This window comes from Lycium barbarum, chromosome 11 (genome assembly GCF_019175385.1).
Source record: "Lycium barbarum isolate Lr01 chromosome 11, ASM1917538v2, whole genome shotgun sequence".
Classification (NCBI taxonomy): domain Eukaryota; kingdom Viridiplantae; phylum Streptophyta; class Magnoliopsida; order Solanales; family Solanaceae; genus Lycium; species Lycium barbarum.
Genome location: NC_083347.1, coordinates 101,637,154 through 101,645,979, shown reverse-complemented (window position 1 = coordinate 101,645,979; position 8,826 = coordinate 101,637,154). Strand labels below are relative to the sequence as shown.

The 8,826-nt window shown below is 33.9% G+C and overlaps 1 pseudogene; it reads right to left on the bottom strand.

The window, feature by feature from the left end:
• Positions 1–2,253: 2,253 nt before the first annotated feature.
• On the bottom strand, positions 2,254–5,587 carry LOC132620024 (calcium uniporter protein 2, mitochondrial-like; annotated as a pseudogene).
• Between the last annotated feature and the right edge of the window lie 3,239 nt (positions 5,588–8,826).

Here is an 8,826-nt window from a genome sequence, read left to right as displayed (position 1 = left end):
ATATTATGACATGTTTAAAATCACAATTCCAAAAATTTGCATTTCTTTTTTAAAATCATATGCGTAATCAAATAGGTCAAATAAATTGAAACAAAGACACTATTTAAATAAATAAATCCGTTGTTTTAACAACTCAAAATTTAAAATATGATGGTTCCGCAATTTAACGTAGAAAAAAACATGCATTTTTTTTTTTGTGTGGAGTTCCCTTCAATTGCACTGGCCTTTAATTTTTGCCCCTCAAATTGCTGATTTTTAATTTTTGCCCTTCACCTAACATTCCTAGGTTCCGGATTCGAACTCCCTCTCCGTCAAAAAATTTTAAAAAAATTCGTCAGGTAGAACTCAGATTCGCGAGGCAGAGTTTTCTTAAGGCATAGTTTGCCTGCAAAACTCTACCTTAAGGCAAGTTTGCTGGCAAACTATGCCCTGCAAACTATGCCCGATGGGGCAGAGTTTGTAGGCAACCGCTGCCTAGCGATTTTAAAAAAAAAAAATCACCTGAGCAGGGATTCGAACCCGGAACCTAGAGGTTTGGGCAAAGGACAAAAGTTAAATACTTTCATTTTGATGGCAAAAATTAAAGACCACCCCAAAATAAGGGCATTACTGTGAATTGCTCAAAAACATGCATAGTTCCTTCATTCAAGTCCCACGACTACCAATTATCAACAACTATTTCATATGATTCGGGAAAAAAATGTAAATTCCCGCACATCCTAATTTCTAATTAACGATCTAGCGAAGCGATTTAAGTAGCCTTAACCTAAAAAATTTGCGGGGAAAATTTGCCGGGTACTTTATTGGGAATTTTACATTATATAGTCGCTTGCCAAAATAATAGCCGACAAATATATATTTTTTGCATACTCATGTATAATTTATACATAAAACATACATATTTAGTACATATAGTGTATATTGTTTTGTATATTTGACTAGTGAATGTAATTATTTTTTACCAATTGGCCAAATGTATAACTTTCCTTACTTTATTTGGACACTACCATGCATTTAACTTGTAGCCACTTTCTTAAAATTTGTACACGACTGGCCAAATGTGAAATTATTTTTGGCCGGCCGACCAAAATGCCCCTGAATTATTTGAAATAGGTTAGGTTTACGCTCCATTACATTTTTGGCTAAAAATAATGTCCTTTCCATTATATTTTTGGCTAAACAATGCCCTCCAACTAGACAAATATTTCAACACTCTTGAATGCCTGGACCTCTTGGCTGAACCGGAAGTAGTGGAGCTTTGCCACCGAAGTCGAGCAGTAAATGGAGTGTAAACCTGATCTATTTCGGATAGTCCAGCAGTAGCTGATGCTATGACCAAGCATGGAAAGACCATGGCACGATACACTAAATATTACGACTTATGTAGCCGCCGCCCCCCCCCCCCCCCCCCACCCACACTCCCCCCGGGTTAATTTCCTTAATATATTTAGTACTTACTAAATAGAGCCAGGCCTCTGGCAGGCATTTAATAAATATTTTTTTGTATTTCCTACTTGTACTTTGTAATTCTTATGTTATCAATAAAATGCTCGACTTAGCAAAGAAAGTTCCATTATAGATCATATAACATATACTCCCTCTGTTTCAATTTATATGAACCTATTTCTTTTTTGGTTCGTGTCAAAATAAATGACCTCTTTCCTAATTTGAAAACAAATTCACTTTATGAAGTGATTTACAGCCACACAAATATTCAAGACTTATTTTAAAACTACAAGTTTAAAAAGTCTTCACTTTTTCTTAAATGTCATGTTCAGTCAAATGGGTTCATATAAATTGAAACAGAGGGAGTACTATAAAATAGACACCCTGACGGAAAACTTAATAAGAATTCCTAGGTCTCTTCACTTACATATCTATTAGCCGCCATAGTGATACATACTCCCTCTGTTTCAATTTGTTTGAACCTATTTCTTTTTTAGTCCGTGTCAAAATGAATGACCTTTTTCGTAATTTGGAAACAAATTCACTTTATGAATGATTTACAGCCACACAAATTTTCAATCCTTATTTTGAACCACAAGTTTCAAAAGTCTTCCTTCTTTCTTAAATGTCGTGCTCAGTCAAATTGGTTCATATAAATTGAAATGGAGGGAGTACTAAAATTGTTTAATATCACATATTACGTAAAGGAGAAAAGATTAAGAAAGAACGAGGAAGAAAAAATATTGTAGTATCTTCCTTCCTTCTTCTTTTTTCCGTTCTACCTCAGAAGAGATTCAAGTACCCTCGTTACCAATTAACTGGCGATGAGTGAGGATAGTGAGCTCTCCGGAGCTCATTATACCTTAGAAGATCGAAATTATGAACTTTCATAAGTCGTTTCTGCTTCGTACTAAAACGTGCCTGGAAGAATCCTTCAAAAGAAGGCTCTGTGGATGTCTTAAGGAAGAAAGAATAAGCAGCTATGAAATATGTAGACGTGAGGTAGAAACAAACTGGTTCCATAACATCCCATGTTAGGTCCCAAAAAGTGAACCTCATAAAAGCTATTGTCTGAATTACAAAGAAGCCAAGTCCACACCACATCTCCCTACGTACCAATGATTCTGCTTTGTCGTCAATAGCTGTTTTTTGTTCCTCCATTTTTTGAAGCTCATTGATTGTTTCTGTGTCATGATTTGGGTTGGCTAAGGGCATTGGCATTAGTTCGTTCATGGCTCGTACTACCTGTAACCAACAAAAAAGGTACCAAAAAATTTACACAAACGTACTCCATCCACCTCACCAAAGGCGGGAGACAGGGTTTTTATATTATAGTTTATGGGTTCTCGATCACAACTTTTGTTTTTAAAGATAATTGTAGTTTAATGTCTCTCGGTGATCTAATTTATAAAACGGAAAAGGTCCAAAAATATCCTTAAACTATTGAAAAAGGCTCATAAATACCCTCCTTCCATCTTTTGGTCTAAAAATACCCTTCCATCCACCTTTTAGGTCTAAAAATACCCTTAAGGTTTGTTTTTGGCTCAAATATACCCTTTAAACTAACAGAATATGTTTTTTTGTTTTTTTTTTTTCGGAAAAGGTCCAAAAATACCCTTAATCTATTGAAAAAGGCTCATAAATACCCTCCTTCCACCTTTTGGTCTAAAAAAATATGAACGAAATATGTTTTTGTTTTTGGGTTTTTTTTGCATTTCATGAATAAAAAAATGAAATAGGAAATTATAAATTTTTTTTTACATTTCGTGTATTAAAAAACAAAATAGGAAATTATAATTTTTTTTTTCATTTCGTGTATTAAAAAACGAATAGGATAAAAAAAATTAATTTCGTTCATATAAAAACGAACTTGGAAAATATATATACCAACGAAATAAAAAAAAATATATATATATATATATATATTTTCCAATTTCGTTTTTATATGAACGAATTTTTTTTTTATCCTATTTTTTTTAATACACGAAATGCAAAAAAAAAAAATATAATTTCCTATTTTGTTTTTTAATACACGAAATGCAAAAAAAAAATTATAATTTCCTATTTCGTTTTTTTATTCATGAAATGCAAAAAAGACCCAAAAAAAAAAACTTATTTCGTTCATATTTTTTTAGACCAAAAGGTGGAAGGAGGGTATTTACGAGCCTTTTTCAATAGATTAAGGGTATTTTTGGACCTTTTCCGATAAAAAAAAAACAAAAAAACATATTCTGTTAGTTTAAAGGGTATATTTGAGCCAAAAACAAACCTTAAGGGTATATTTAGACCTAAAAGGTGGATGGAAGGGTATTTTTAGACCAAAAGATGGAAGGAGGGTATTTATGAGCCTTTTTCAATAGTTTAAGGGTATTTTTGGACCTTTTCCGTTTATAAAATAGCCATCAATTGTATAAATTTTGTATATTAAGTATAAATATAGATATATACATATATAAATACAACATACATAAATATACATAATTAGTATATAGATTTTCTATATTTCGGCTAGCGCCTGTATATATCAAATGAACCTTTTTCACATAAAATACAGTTGAGCTAAAGCTCGGATTATGCCGATTCCGTAATTAAAGGGTTGGCTCCGCCGCTGCACCTCACACTCATACTTCCCAGTTTTTACTCCACAATTATTTTATAATGAAAATGGATTTACCTTGTATAGTTTGCTATATGTGTGTGTGTGTGTGAAAATCCACAATATTTTTTCTATATAAATATTGAATTCTAATTAAACTCCAATGACGGTGATTTGCCTATTTAGACAATTGAAGAGTGAAGACATCACGGTTAAGTCCTAAAGTTTGTTACTATTTGCGTTATACTATTTCTCCAAGAAGATGAGCCCTAGACAACTGTCTAGTATAGCACAATATGTGGACCTATAACTCATATAAGCAACAGATTTACAACTGAAAGATGGGGCTTTCTATGACAGTATGACTACTCAAACCAAATCTGATTATGACTCCATTCTCTCTTTCTCATCAATAAACAAGTACTCCCAATGATTTCATGTTTCTCCTTTTGCTATATTTGGAAATAATATGCTCTTTCCATTCTAATTTACCTGACATATATAGTTTGAGTCGCCACCATGTTTAAAAAACAAAAAAGTTCTGGTCAACCTTAAACATGTAAGCTTCTTGTGAAAAGTATATAAGGTTAATTTTTTGAAAAATTAAAAGTGTATGATCATTCATTTATAAATAATTAAAAGAATCTGGAGTAATTAATAAAATCTGATTTAATAAGAGGGTTTTTCGGATCTTTGAAAACAGTCCAACTGATCAACTCCTCACAAAAGTCACCATCTAAATTCAGAGGTCTGGAGAGACTGTGTCTCACTTTCCTGTCAATACATGAAAACTCTATCAGTTTTCAGAACCTTAATTTTAATCAAAAAATTAAACTAGTACGTAAAACAAAAAAACATTCTTACAAAATAACCAATCTAACATTTGTAGGTTATTCAGTGCATTTACTCTTTATTTTTATCTATCACCACAAGATATAACAAAATTAAGAATAAAAATTAAACCAACCTGATCAGGCCTGAGAAAAACAACGTTTCCCAAAACAATCACATCTCCCGATTCATCCAACTTCTTAGCAAACTCCATTCCTTGATCATCATTCGAACATGTTTCATTACATATTTGAATAAATTCAGAGCACAAAATCCAACTCTTATCAATTTTCCTTAGCCTCAATTTCAACATCTCAAGTTGTGACAACCTCAAAATCTTTCTTGCATCGGCCACGGACCCCACATCCAACTCCGGTCTGGGTGGAGCCCGTGAATGCAAGAGTCCATTAAGTTTCATTATGTCCATCACACGTAATTTTTCGCGGAGTTTTTCTCCGGTGGGTAGTGACCTGATTCCCGGCGAGGATGCCAGTGATTGGTGAAGGAATCGCCGGGGATCAGGCGTTATAATTTTATCAGGACTCGAAAAAACCGGGAATTTGCTTGCACCATTGATGAAGAAGCATTAATACGGCATGTTGTTAGAGATGGTGCACTAACTTTGTATGAACTAAAAATACGTTGTGGTAGTGTTTTCTTGAACGCCATTGATATATAGGGATTGTAGATTGCTTTTGATTTTGATTTAGGGTCATAATATAATAAGAAATTACAAATCTTTTTAGTGATGAAGGTAATGAACTCCACATATATATATATAGGTCTTCTCTATGAGACCAGGTTCATAATGAAAACATTAAAACGTGGGTATTACAGTATTTTCTCATTTTTTTTATAATTGCATTTTTTGGTGATGGATCAAGCATGACCGTCTGATTGTTAGAAAAAAAATTGTCAGAAGATTAAGGGGTAGCTATAGAGACGTGGACTTGAGTCGATTATTCGTCATGACTGACACGTGTCAATTAAGGGTGTATATAAAATTGCTGACGTCATACAGATAAAGAAAATTAGAGCAACTTAATTATGGTAACTTTGTTAACAAGATCGTGTCGCCACATATATTCGAGGTGGCAAGTTCCGAAAGAGTTGGGGCTTTGCTAATGCTGGCTGTTTGTTACTTTTTCAGTTAGTTGAATTGTTTTATGATAAGGTAAGAAATTAACGTAGCCTTGGAAAATCGAAATTGGCGCATTCGTTGTTTGAAGTTGAAGAAACTACTAGAAACTTATTACAATTAGGAGGAGAGATGTCATGACACAAATTTTGTAGGCCATAATTAGCATTTGAAGTCTCATTACCTCAAGCGTACCATGTTCATCATAATTCATCTTCGAGGTAAAGCAAAATAACTGAAATGCAATCAAATAAGGCAATAGTTCAAATGAAATAACCAGCGGAAATCCAACAATACATGTTCGACAAGTCACCCATATCCCGAATAGACATAAAGAAATACTCTCTTTGTCTCAATTTATGTGATGCACTTTCCTTTTTAGTCTATCCCAAAAAAACTACTCCCTCTGTTCCACAAAGATTGTCCTCTTTTCCTTTTTAGTCTGTCCCAAAAAGATTGTCCCCTTTCTATATTTAGAAACAATTTAACTTTATGAGATGATTTACTGTCACACAAATATCTAAGGCTTGTTTTGGACCACACATTTTAAAAGTCTTCCTTTATTTCTTAAACTTTGTGCCAAGTCAAAAGAGGACAATCTTTTTGGGACGGAGGGAGTAATACATTTCTATATTTAGAAATAATTTAACTTAAAATTTTCCCTTTTATCCTTAATGAAATGATTTACAGTCGCACAAATATCGATGACTTGTTTTAGACCATAAGTTTCAAAAATATTTCTTTCTTGCTAAAACTCCGTGTCTAGTTAAACTATTTCACATAAATTGAAAACAGAGGGAGTAACTAGCACGAATTGTCCCCACGGCTGATGTAGTTGGTTCACCTCAGTTAAATTCTTTTAAAGCCTCGAACAGTATCAAAGCCAACCAGTAACCACACTAGTAGAAAGATCTGTAGAGACCAGAAAATCAACAAGGGTGAGCCTAAAACCCAACGCCGTCATACCTCATAGAGCAAATTTGTAAAAATAATGCATGCAATGTTAACAAGGAGTATATATACATATGTACAATACCATAATGCAGCAACATGTAAAACATATAACTAGTAGGTACAAGTCAATCACGTCATGTATATAATCATGGGCTCTCGTGGGGTAAGACTCATAGAACGATCATTATGATCCATGGGCCCTTGTAGAATGTAATTAAGTCCTCTACTAGACCGAACCATATAGGCCCTTTACGGATACTCGATACCTATAGACCCTCACGGATACTAGTAATGCGGTGGATCAAGCAATTTGATATCAATATATATCGACTACCTTGTATAACAAATGGTATTAATAATCAAATCATTATATAAAGCCATGTATGACCAGGGCAATGGATATAAGGACGCTACATACTCACATTTTATAATGGTTAACTCTCTAGGAAGTCATTCTCAGTTTATATGAGATAGAGCGGTTCTAATTAAGTGCATTAAAATCTACCCCCCCCCACCCCACCCCCACCCCCGCACACACATCTCTAAATTTATACCTCCACGGAGAATCATTAAGGAATTTGTTATAAAATATACCTTTTGTTTAATAACTATTTTTTGTATTACATGTATTGAATATATGTTTAATACGTTTTTATTCTCTTTCATTCAATTTTGGAATTAAATTTTTGAGCTTTGGTTGTTAATGTCAGAATTACTAATATGAACATATTAGTGCTGTTTATTGTGCTTAATTAATTCTTTTATTTTTTTCCAATGTTATATAGACTGAAAATTATTTTCACATTTTTACGTCATAAATAATATTTATGTGTTTTATAGTTAGAGGAAGAATGTCTATAGTTCAAATTTGGAAGAAGTATCTGATTTGTAAAGTAAAATTAAAGAGGAAAAGATGATTCTTTCCCAATGCTTTATCATAAGCCAAACAACATGAACGGCCACGGAAAATCGAGAGATTAGCGGACCATATTTTGCCAAAGTAATAGAATTCGAAGAGTATTGATAATATATTTCAAATAGATTGATACACATGTTTCAAAACGTTATTTGTAACGCCTCAATTTCTCCTTCCCCCACCCAATTCATGGCATCCGTTAACAGGACTGAATGCTCTTTATATTGTTAATTCGAATCCACAATTCTTGGAGACTAGTTATTGCACCAATTGTTAGGTTGGCCCCTCTGTTACTTAATACTTCATCCGTTTCAATTTATGTGAACATATTTAACTGGTTATGAAGTTTAAGAAAAAAAAAAGACTTTTAAACTTGTGGTAATAAGTCACATATATTTTGTGTGGCTATTGTATACGGTAAAAATTGGACATATGCTAGACCGGTGAGACCGGAGATCGAGGGAAGAAAGAAACAAGCACGAGCATGAAGACTTTCTTTCGGACCGGAGAAGTGCTTGATTCGAAGAAAGCGAATGAAATCGTTGGTCCTGTTTCTCCATAGCCGAGTTGATCATGGCCGTTGGTCCGGTTGATCGTGGCCGTTGGGCCGGTTGTTTGTGGCCGTTGGTCCGGGTGATCCGTTACACAATTGCCACGCGTCAAGACCGTTCTGTCACATTGTACTGCCTATCGTACGGGTGTCAGACCGTACGACCCAACCTTATCCTTTTAGGGTTTTTCTTTATTCAAAAGGGCTTTATGTTATATGAGGCCCATAAGGCAAAACTATAAATATGGGGCATTACCCTACTTTCAAGGGTTGGCTTCTTCAGATCTAGAACATTGCAATAGCAAAATATATAAAATCTCCCCCTCATTCTCTGATTTTGGTCCGGATTTAGTGTGTTCTTCTTTAGCTTTATTCAATTAAAAAATACTCATACA